Source organism: Zonotrichia leucophrys, chromosome 10 (genome assembly GCF_028769735.1).
Source record: "Zonotrichia leucophrys gambelii isolate GWCS_2022_RI chromosome 10, RI_Zleu_2.0, whole genome shotgun sequence".
Lineage (NCBI taxonomy): Eukaryota > Metazoa > Chordata > Aves > Passeriformes > Passerellidae > Zonotrichia > Zonotrichia leucophrys.
In genome coordinates this window covers 15,873,547-15,885,781 of record NC_088180.1, presented here as the reverse complement: position 1 = coordinate 15,885,781, position 12,235 = coordinate 15,873,547, and the positions used below count along the sequence as shown (strand labels likewise).

Here is a 12,235-nt window from a genome sequence, read left to right as displayed (position 1 = left end):
TGCAATCTAAATAACAAATATTTTGTGCAAATTTTAAGATTATCTATTTTTAAACTGCAAATAAACATTTCAGCTCACAGAGCACATAACTAAATATAGGACTTTTCTAGTGTTTTTTCTAGGAACATAAAATATCCCCAAGAGCAAAATATTTTGAATTATTTAAATAAGTTAATACCTAAAAACAAATAGCCATGTCCCAGGTACAAAATTCTGATCCTCGGTTCCACATAGAAAATATTTGGTTTCTAATATGAGCAAATATCTTGACAAGTAATTTTGTATTAAAAAAAAAAAAAAGGCAAAGGAATATTTCCTGCTGTGTTAGCTCTGTTTCACTGATGTGGTTAAATAGATTTTTAGCATTCACCACTTCTTAAAGGTACATATAACCAGGGTGATGACAAGATATCTATGTCACGGCAAATTGGGAAATAATTATTCTGTTCTTTGATTTATTACATCAGTTGTAAAGTATCTAACTGGAACTGGGCACTGCAACCTCTGCACATGTGAATTCCTCTCCTGATGTTATTTGTCTCAGTCTATTCATTTTCAGTTTAATTACTCACGGGTGTAATGACGGACAAAATTCGGACCTCAACTCCCCACTTTACCCCTAAATCTTTATTAGCCTCTGTCTAAAAGGCTCTACCTGTGTAGCAAAGAAAGGAGCAAATTACACAGTTGCTCCAGTGTAATTGTTTTAGATGTTTGGAGCTGGAAATAAAAGCTGTGTTAATAAGTGCACAGCTGAAAGCTTCGCTTTCTATAGCGCCCAGACGCTTGTTTGCATTTGATGAAAATTATTAATACTAACACCAAAATGGTTTGGAAACCATTTATAGGGAATACATACCTACCTCTTTGCTTAAAATCAGTGATCCATTAAGGCTTTTCTTGCTTTTTTCCAAGCTGTGAGCATACTGCGTATTTAAGTGTGTGTAAGAGGGAAGGTGGGGGGTAGGTTTAGCTGAATAAAAGATTGCTTGATATCTTGAAGTCCTTTGAAGAGTTTTATAGGCTTATAAAGCCCAGTGTGAATGAATGACATTTTTCCCCCCTTTACTTTTTACATATGGAAGTTTGTTAACCTGCGTTTCAATTAGGGAATAATTATTAATTATACTAATTACAGGTTTAAGGAAAACCACATACTTTGCAGGAAAAAAAAAAGTTAAGCTTAGGGCTGAAATTGTAGCTGCAGACTGTGATGCTCCAATAAAGGCTGAAGCAACACTTTCATGTGGAGGGTTTTACATAAATGTATACATTTCTTTAACAAAACAATAAAGCAACCTTTTATAAGAAAAATGCATTAGGAATATATATCAAATAAATTATTTCAGACAATCCTGGGTTTTTTTCACTAAGAGTAACAACCATTTACTTTGTTTTAAAACTAAAACGCCACTGAATTCTTTACAAACCGTATAGGAAAAAAAATCAAAGCTGTCGTATTTGCTTATTTAACTATCTACACAAAAAAAAAAACAAGTACAAATTGCAAGTTACCAAGTGCTAGAAATTATAATAATTTGTCCTGACAAAAGAAAGCACTGCCTACATTATTTAAGCTCACAATCATAGTTACCCTGAGAAGTCAGGAAACTTAGATCTAATGCAGTAATTTTGTCCTGAGCAACCCCCTAAATTATATTTCTCCTGACAATCTTTAAATTCCAAACAGAGGAATCCTTAAAATGAAGACTTTCTATTTTTTAATATCCTTTTTTTTTAATATGCTCTGTCAATTATACTTCCAAATAAACTTTCAGAATCTTCTCACCCCAGATATCGCTTCACCCTGGGAAAGGACACCCTCGATGTTTTAAGAAATGTATGTGAATTAGAAGCTGGATATTTACAATTTTTGTAAATATACAAAGTAACAAAACCTGTCACTTACTAGAAATCTGTTGGATTTTAATCGAGTGTCATTTTTAACTAAGGATAGGAAGTAGCATCACTAAAGATCATGATTTTAAAAGCTTAAACTGCAATTACTGCTCATTCAAGTTTACACGGGTTACTGAATTTTCAGGTGATTCCAAAATATAAAATATTAAATATATAAAAACACTGTTGCTATTAAAAAAAATCTCTGCCCAATTTTTTCTGGTTTGTACACCAGCTTTCCATTGTCTCCTACATTTAGTTAAGCAAGTGTTTTAAAGCATTGAAAACTGCTTCCATCACATTATTACACAGCAATTGAGACATATTTGCATAATGAAAAATAATTAGGTAGATAATATCAATAAGTATGATTAAAATCATCTATTTGGGGGAGCTTAGTGGGAAGATGTAACGAATATTTATAAATTACCATTGTAAAATTAATAATGTTAAACATTTTTTTAAAATAGCATGCAAAGCAGTCAGCAATTGTTTTATTTTAAACCTTCTTTTTTATAATGTTGTTGCATTTTCCACAATTAACTGGAAACTTAATCCATCAAAAGTACATACAATTAAATCAACTATACAGAGATGAAATTACTTTTCATATTTCTCTTCCCATGCAGAGACAGAATTCCAAAATTAAAGTAAATTAACTAGATTATTGAAATCCAGTTGCAATCCTGATTTTAGACTTAAACAATATTTTAACAAATACTTAGACAATTACTGTTTATATGGGAAACAGAAAACTGCCTGTAGTTTTAGATGAACCCAATTCCAGTAAATAACTGGAGCTGGAATCATACTTAATTACTGTAGTCAACAACATTCATTACTGAAGGCAGCATACAGCTTATATTAAAGTATACCATTATATATTTACATATTTGTTATTTGCCCATTTTTCCTAATAAGATAAATTAGAAAAGATGAAAAATGTATAGGATGCTTAATATGCTGGTACTAGAAAATGCATGTATTAATCAATTTGGCAAACTAAGATGCAAAAATCCTTTCCAACAAAACAAAAATATTCATTAGGCCCCTGTCCTGCAAATCTTTCTAACAGTGTCCCTGAATTCAGCAGGGCTCAGACCAGGATCCCCAACAGGCTCACAGAATTTCTTTCCTTTGATTTGACCTACTCTCAAACTGAAGAACTACAGCAGCTTGACTTTCTGCCACAATTACTTGAATTTTCAGACAGCAGCTTCATTTTTTTTTCCTTTTATAATCTATTTTAGGATTAATAATAATAATTGCTATCACTGCCTGAGCATCACTGACATTAAACAGCATGAGAAGATGTGCCTGCTCCCAGGGTTAGAGTCCTACTTTTCATTGTACATTAAGGCTCTGTAGGGAGCAATCTCTGGGAGGCTGCCCTTACAGAAACACCCTTTTGAGTAGTTTTGGGCACATTGTGGCTTCTTTCCTCCTTGTCCCTCTGCAGAAATATTGGTGCCCAGGGAGCTTTTCCCAAATACACAATATCAACCTGCACACAGAGGTCCCTGCTGGCTTTAGCCCAGGGTGCAACTCTCTCCTACTCGACAGCAGCACAGAAATAGTTGCAACCCCAAAAAAAAACCCCACAAAATGTGACAGGTCTGGACAAGCAGCTGGTGCTCACATCACACCAGGGCTGTGACATGCAGTAGCTCTCAGGGCAGCAAGGCAGACTGCAATAAAAGCAGACAGCTGAAAAACAGCCAGCAGCAACTTTGGGCATGGACCTGTCAAAGATTCGCTCGCTGAGGCTCCTTGGTGAGTCCCAGAAATGTTGTGGCTTCTGTGTTGGGGGTCTGCAAAACCTCCTGTGGGCATTAGGCAGTGCAGAGGACCCACAAGGTGTCCAATGGTATAAAGCAGTCGTGTCTTCTTACAAAATGTAACTTAAATGCCAGAGGAAAGAAGAAATGGCCGAAGTCTCCAGAAAACACTTCACACCTCTAATTTCCACTTCAGGCCCTTTAACAACTTTCAAACCCTTTTTACATTAAGCCTGTTTTGTAGCAATTCCCAGAAAATTCAGGCTTTACTTCCAACATAGAAAACACTTCTACATCCTCTAGCTATAAAATTCCCCACATGCAGAGTGGCTCACTCAGCCCTGGGCAAAAAGCTTGAACAGCCCTAAATTCTACCTGCCTGAGCAAGGATCTGCTTCCCACCTTTGCAAAGAGCACTGCAAAGGACACAACAATTCAGAGACACTGCTCAGAGCACACCCAAAGCAAACAACTGTGGCCCCACAAGCTGCTCTCAGATTTGGAAGGCAGATTTTCCTTTCCAGCTGCCTTATATGAATAATGTAGATTTCATCACTCAAGGGGAACTGACAGTGATCAATATATCCAAATTATTGTATTAATAACACAACAATTCACAGCCACTGAGGGCTGGAGGAGAAACACAACAGAAGCAGGTCACACCAAGGCTTACTCATGCCCTGCACTTCTCTGGGTTCAGGCATAACTCCTCTGAAATCAATGGGAATTTGCTTGAGTAAGGATGATAACCCTGGAGTTAAAATATCCATTGCTTCACTACAGACCATTTCAAGGACTAGGTCTGATTATTCTTCCTCAGCAATGGGGAAAGCTATGCTCTCACATTTCAAAATCAGGGGTGGGCTGAGAGGGCTGCCAAGTCTCCTCCAGCATCATGGCACCTCATTGTTAATAGTCTTCAGAAGCCCCTTATTTCCATTTACATGCGTTCATTAGGATTACACAGGTGACTGATGTTCTATGCTAAGTGTCTCCGTGATTGCACAAAGTGCCATATTAACAAAAATCAAAATAAAAATGGTTTGTCAAACACCACACAAAATGCTGCCGAGCGCTTCACAGGCAACTGTTTTAGCCTCCATATGCCTGCACACTATGAGTCAATCTTTAATTACATGATCATATAGAAAACTCCAGCCTCAGTGGCAGGGGCTCTGCAACATTACAAGCAACAAAACCCAAGGGAAGGAGCACACAGGGCTGCTGCTTCCCACTGCTTCCACACCGTTAACGCTGCACCAGCACCTCCCTGATCTCAATTCTTGTTATTCTCAGGTTTCCACTAGAAAAGAGGGTTTGTATCAAGACTTCAGAATGCAAAAGCAGCTAAAAAATTATCTTTACACCAGCAAAGCCCAGCTACCTTTGAATTTTGAGTCAGGCCCATCCTGAACATTTTCTAGCTGGATTACTGCTGTCCTCCTTTCCCTTTTTCTCCCAGCCATGTGAGAAACATGAAGTCTGACTCTATAAACAGTGCCCACTTGCAGTTTGTCCTACAAACCCCCAATTTTCTAAAATCCAGAGGCTAAACACTCAAAGAAAACAGTAATAGCAGTAGGAACCAGAAATACAAAGAGTAGATGAAAACCATGGGGTTAGGTACATGTCAAGGACATTTTTCTCCTGCATTTCACAACCCTGACAAGCAGCATGTGCCAAGACAGTCCCAGGCTGGAGCCAGGACCTCCAATCCCAGGAACAGAGCAGCCCCAGGGGGACCAAGAGGGTTGCACCATGCAGAGGAGGCTCATCCCACCAGCAACCTGTCACTACAACTTCCCAAAAAACTTCATGTTAGGGCTACAGGCCCTTTCCCTTCCCTCCTGTAACTCCTCAGGCATGAAGCCTGCTGCCCCTTTTCCCAAGGCAATGACCAAAGTGTTCCAGGTACCAAATTTTACCATGAAAAGGGAGCAGAGAAGTTAAAGCAGTCTATACATTGCATTCCATACGCTTTATTTATAACACTCTGCGTGTTCAATACACACAGAGCCAGGCAAAACACCAATACAACAGATTAATCTCTGATCCCAACACATAAGCCTTAATGCATTTTTAGTCCTAGAAGCAGTCCTACCTACTTCAAAAAAATTTTTAAATCAGACAAATTAGGTCATATTAAGCTTTAAACTTTGCCTTTTTTTTTTTTTTCCTTCACATAATTTTCTGCTTGATTCCCGAGTTGGGGTCTTTGAGAATTTTGCACACTAGGCACTTGTATGACAGGCAGAGTGTCAGGGAGCCTCAGGTGGATTTCTGGACAAGGGAATAATATAATATGCTGGAGCCTGCTCGGTGCCCTCTCCATGCACAATAGCCCTGAGTGGCAGCGCGTGGTAAGCGGATGAAGCGGGAAGACGTGCATGATCTGATGAGCTTGGCTAAGCTGGGGGAGTCTCCTCTACTCTGCTAAATTAAAAACCTCCCTGCAATTTCAGTCCTAATCACCCCCTCTGATGCTGTAATTGATGATGGTCAGTTAACTCCTTCACTCCCGAGGCCGTTTGTCAGAACCCAGAGAACCATGCATCAGCCAGTGCTTTGTGACTTAAATCAGTGCAGTTTAATGGGGGATTCTGGAAATGTTAGGGATTTGTAAGTGATATGAAGAATATGGGAAGTTGCAGCATAAGTATTTCGTGGCAGGCCTTTGGATACCTCAGATCCATAATGCCCCACTCCCAAGTGGTACAAGCTGTCTTTAAGCCTGGTTTGTGGCACTGAGACATACATTGGCTTCTCTGCCACTCTCCTCCCTGTGGCTGGCACAGGCAAGGAGCCAGCAGCATTATTACACCCTTGCACCTCCCAGCTGGCAAAATGGCCCTTTGCAGCCTTTACCAGTTGGTGCAAGCTGCTCTAACTTGTGTTGAGAAACCAAACCAGAAAAGAAAGTCCTATTTGCATTTTCAGCCTGATTCCAGACACAGCCCCTGTATGCTCCACACACAGGCTTTACTGTTGGCTCCTACACAACGTGCTCCAAACTTAATAACAAAGGTGTGACTGGAGCTGTTAAAAGGATCCTGGAGATAAATAATATCTTTCCATTCCACCTCTTATTTATGAAAGTTTTAGGGAATTGTCTGTACAGTGCATTGTTCTCTTGCGGAATTCTTTTAAGTCTGTTTCATGCCAAGAAAGAGGGGAAAAAAATCTATAAGGTGTGATATATGTTTATACACTGCTGAATAAGAGGCTTTGCAGCATTGGGAAATCTATAGCATGAATTATTCTAACTGATTTATAATAGACAGTGATGCCTTAAGGACTCTATTCTGACTATTGTGCATTTATGACAGGGTTGATGTACTACCTGCACCTTGTTCTGTAACTAGAGCATCCAAAGCAGATACCCATATACCAGCTTTAGAATTACTGCCTATTACTGCACTTTAGAAAAGGGCAAGAAGCTTGCCCTTGTTATATTTTTAAGGTTATAATTTTTAAGGTTGTGTCTCAAAAGGCTCAGATTTCAATACAACTGATATTTCATATAATTCCAGGATCAACATCCAGTCATCGACCCTAGATTTTTAAACCTCTCCTTCTGTATTAAAAAGGCAGAAATTGCTGGAGTCTGTTCTTTTATTTCTGTTGTGTTGCTTTGCTTTCTTTTCTGCATGGGGAATAGGCTACAGAGTCTGGATAGTGTGAACCTACCTAGTTTGCAAACCCCAGCACTGCAATTCTGTGATTAGGAAATCAACTGGCTCCTGGGTATCAAGAGTTGAGCCAGCTCCAAGAGGCCAGGGCAGAAACTCCTCTTTGTGGCCCAAGCAGCAGCAGTTCAAAGCTGCCCTCAGAAGATTTCAAGACTACTTTAGCCAGTGATTAACACCTGACAGGTGGTTGATGGGAAGAAAGTGGAGTGAACTGATAGACCTTTCCACCCAAGGCATTCCTGGTTACCTGCCTGCAGAGGACAGATCAAAGCATTGATTCTAGACACTCATTCCTACTCAGATCACTGATCCATCTTGTGAAGAGTGCAATATTCTCGTAACACTTCATCAATGACCAACATTTAAAAAAAAAATACAATTTCTCGCTTTCCTGGATGCATTGAGGAGAGTCCTGGCTAGTTTCCAGCAGCCTTTGGTCAAGTCCAACACGAAAGTAACTGATGACATAGCAAGAGGCAAGAAAATAGTTTTATTAGAGTCCATTTTGAATAAATAATGTCTCAGGCCCCCAAAGTAACCATATCATCCCTCCTCCAATACTGCCTGCACTGTTTGACTAATGCAGCACAATACCAAAGTTCATATTAAACAAGGGCACAATTCAGTCTCTAACACACAACAAAACAACTGGCCCTGAAGTTCTTCCAGCACAACCAGGATCCACATGGCACTAAAAGGTGGAGTGTCTGCCAGGCAGTAAATGAATTTAATCAGGCACTGGAGTGCTGGTCTCATATGGCTGGAACTGTTGAGTGTAGGTGTGTGTGCACGTGCACTCTTGACATATTAGCAGAACTCAGCCCAAATGCAAGAGAATCCACTGATTTCTCCTGCAGCAATTAAGCCAAGCAGACAGACCACCCTGACCATGCCAATAGGACATCCACTGGACTGGACTTGTGGGGAAACCACTGTGAGGTTGAATGGGAACACACAGAAAGACACACCTGCAGAAAAACCCTGGAGTTCCAATTTCTATATGACCTGGATAAATAAGTATACAACTCCTACATAACTTAAATGTTTTCTTCACTTGGAAGCCATTAAAGACAGGAGAGAATTGAGCCTGGCAATGAAAAAAATTAATTAAAGAGCATCTAAAACATCTGAAGATTAGGCTTCCAATCTTTGACAGCTTTGCTCAGAGAAAAAGCATGAAAGGAAATGCACCATAGGCATTCAGGAAACTACTCCATTTAGTGGGTCAGATACCACGTGCAGCTGTGCTTCCATATCAAATGACACGCAAACTACTACAACTGCATGCAGTGTGAAGGGTAATTTAGTCACTTCTTTTAATATGTGCATATACATATACATATATATATATATATTTTACTGAGAAGCTTTCTGGACCTACTTAGGCACTAATACCAACACAGCCAACACCAGAACTGTTTCCTTCTGCAGCTTGGGATAAGGGAGGCAGGGGCCACAAACCAAATTAATTGGCCAGTAGGGATTTCCCTTAGAGGAACAAGCAGACTTAGGGAACACAGGGCTGACCCCTTCCTCCATTCCCCTTTTGCAGCCTGTGACAGGAATGAGTCTTTAGGTGACAGGCAGGACTCACAGGCCATATGGATAAAACACTCTGTGTTACAGCTTCCAAGGGCCAGCACACGTCCTAAAAGGACAACTGGAAGCCACCATAACCTGGTGCAGCCCATCATCACACACCTAAGGTTGTCCCCCAAGAGTTTTACAAGATGGAGAGACAGCCCCACGTTATCTTTGACCTCATTCCCAGGCAGCACTTGGGGAGAACACCAAATGAGGGGCTCCATCTATTCTGCTGGCCTTTGCTGGCCTTCTATTCCCACTTTCTTATTTTTAACAGTTTCATTGTAAATGAGTAAAGCATTAGAACATTAGCTTATATTGTACTGCAAAGCCTATTCCAGTAAACCTGTCAAAATTGGCATCATTAATAATAATACTTAGCACTTACATACTGCTTTACATTTTCAGAGCACCATAGACATTAACTTAATTAACAAGTGACAGTTTCACAAGTAGAAGCTCTCCTTGCAGCAGCAGCCTGTGCCTGAATTTCTCACAAAATCTCAAACTCTGCATTAATCCACTTGTCTTTCATCCTTCTGAAAAGATTATCTTCCTTTTTATTCGCCTACTTTAGATATACACACACATGCTTTTAAAAACCAAGCTATTAAAAATATTCAGGTGGAAGAACACTGACTTAACACAAGCTAATTAGAAAATCCACATTACCCTACTTTTCAGCCTAAATTACTCAAAAATCAGAGCTCTATAAAGCACATGTCTGAACAGAATAGGGCTCTAAATTGGTGTAAAGTGTACTTAATATTGATTGCTCTGCAATTTCCAAAACTGTTCAGAAATAGAGAGAGACATCATTAGGTTTTATTTGAATTTTTCCTTCAGGTTTAAAAAAGAAAGATGGCAAAAAAATCAATACAGCTACAGAAGTAAAGTAAGGGAAACCCTGTCTCTGGCAATTTGCAGGGCAAATTCACTGGGGAGCTCAGCCCTTCTTAGGCCCACATTTCAGAGGTCTGCAGAGCCATAACTAATTTCCAAAGCTGAAGTTCAGGCATGATTGTGTCACATCTGCCTTGTTTTCTACTTGTAGCCCACCAAGGAAACCCAGGACACCAAAAGGACACCATTGTACCAGACTGAAATCCCTGCTTGGCCCACTGATGATGGGAGGGCCTTACTCACTTTGCCCTTCATCACAAAGCTTCAGCTTACAAAGGCAAAGGGAGAACTTGATCATCTTCCCCAAAAAAACCTTTTCCTGAATCACTTATGAACACAATAGCCCACAAGCTGTGTGGGTGGCAGATACCCTTCCTGTCAGGGTGAGCCACACAGCTCAGTGCCACAGGGCCACCACAGACACTATCACGGCCACAATACCAGGCCAAGCAGAAAACACAACCCAAAGACTTGTGCAAGAGGACAAATAAATGTTCACCTTGAAAACACAGAGGTTGTTGTCTCTGCCCCGCCAGGGCCACCAACAACCCCATCCCCAACAGCTGGGTGCCAGCTTTAACCCCCCACCAGTGCTCACTAAAGCACTTTGCACAACCAAAAATTAATATCTCAAGGGTAGGAGCACCCAGAGCTGCTGTTGGCTTTGGGAAAGCACTCAGCACCCTCAGCCTGGCACATTCAGCCCCTCACACAACCAAGAGGTACAAAAAGTCTTTGCAGACTCTGGTTTACTCACGTTTGGTGCATCTCTCCATGGAGGGAACCAGGCCTTGCAGGAAGGGCTGCTCTGAACTGCTCATAGTTCCTCCTTAGCCCCAAGAAGCTCCTGCTGCAACCCCACAGATGCCCACACTCATGAGGGAACACCACAATCCCTCCTCCAGCAGCCAAACCCTCCTGGTGCTCATTTCACCTCCTTTATGGTCGGCCAGGGTGGGGTCACAGCTAAAAACTTGCAATCCCACCCACATGACAGCTGTGGGAGCAGGAAGGGATGTTCCCAATTGCTTTTGGTCCCACCATACTGCATCATCTTGGTGTGGACACTCCCAGCTCCTGGAGTCAAGAGGTCTGTGTGTTTATAGTCCAGTTCATGCCCTTGGTGGCTGCTTGAAAAAATCACTTCTCTCTAAAAACACACAGGTCCTACCAGAGGGGAAAAAAATAAAAAGAAAGCATTACATGCGCCTTTTCATTTTTTACACACCCAAACCCCAGTGTGGGGTCATTTCCCCTTCCCACAAAGTGCCCTCATGTGATTGAAAAGCAGTTTCTCCATGCAGCACAACTGCTCTGTGGAATTAAGGACGTTAATTTATAGCATGATATTCACATTGGGAAGGATGTTGCTTTTCAGCCTCCTCTTGGGTAAAAGGTGGCACTGTCCTGCATCTGCTCCAAGGGTGACAGGCAGGAGCTCCACAGCACCAGGGAAACTGCTGTGAGATTTTACCAGTGCTGCTTCCCACTGGACAAACTCTGAAAATCAGCACTGCTCCACAAAAAGTGATGGAAACAGCAATACAGGCTGTTTCTTCAAACAAATCCATTGCTTAAAGAATGTGTTACAATATCTAAATGTCTGCTAAAGTAATTGTTCTATATCCAAAGGCAGGTTATGCTGTTGTTTGACTGCAGTATGTTTATGCACAAATTTGCACACAGAAAAGCAAACTTATTCAGCTGGGACAAGGGATTCCAAACCAACCTGAACTACCACACCAGTGCACAGTGGTGCAATAATTCAGAATTTCCCTTTCTCTCATAGCTTAAACACTGGCGATGCTCCTATCAGAGCATTAAATATCTGCTGTAAGCCTCTGTTTAGCAGGAAGATTACATCCCCCAGATTTCACAGTTCAAAAGTTTATACTGTCCTGAGCTATTTATAGACTGCTGACACTGCCTCTTCTTCAGTGCAAATATCCTGGGGAAAAAATAATAATAATGATAAGTTTGAGCTGGTTTGAAAAAGGTTTTCAAAGAGTTGTTTTCTGATTAACTCTCAGTTCTGCATCAGAAACTTTTCTTTGCTGGCTTGGGGTTTGTCATTAAGTATTCTTCTGACTTTCCATTAAGCTTGACACTTTGAAAAGAAAGTTAAAATTTAGAAGTGGATAATCAATAATAAAATCAACATGTCCTTTGCTTCTAGTTAATCATTTACTCAGAAGGAACAGAAATAGCATTTGGGAAAGAAAAAACAAATTAAGGAATCCACAGGTTAAAAATTATTTTTGCTAAAACAGAGCCATCATTAATAGAATGACCACTTCATCCTGTACTCCTGTACATCCATATATTTAGTTTTCACTTCCCATTGTACAGCTTTTCTCTAGGTTTTTCAGCACATAAATCCCT

General features: G+C 40.5%; 1 long non-coding RNA gene across 1 annotated transcript in view; it reads right to left on the bottom strand.

The window, feature by feature from the left end:
* Positions 1-10,739, bottom strand: part of LOC135452464 (uncharacterized) — a 76,902-nt gene extending 66,163 nt beyond the window's left edge. The window contains exon 1 of the long non-coding RNA XR_010441617.1: positions 10,611-10,739. This is a non-coding gene — a long non-coding RNA (uncharacterized LOC135452464). The remainder of the gene's footprint in view (positions 1-10,610) is intronic.
* Positions 10,740-12,235: the final 1,496 nt, after the last annotated feature.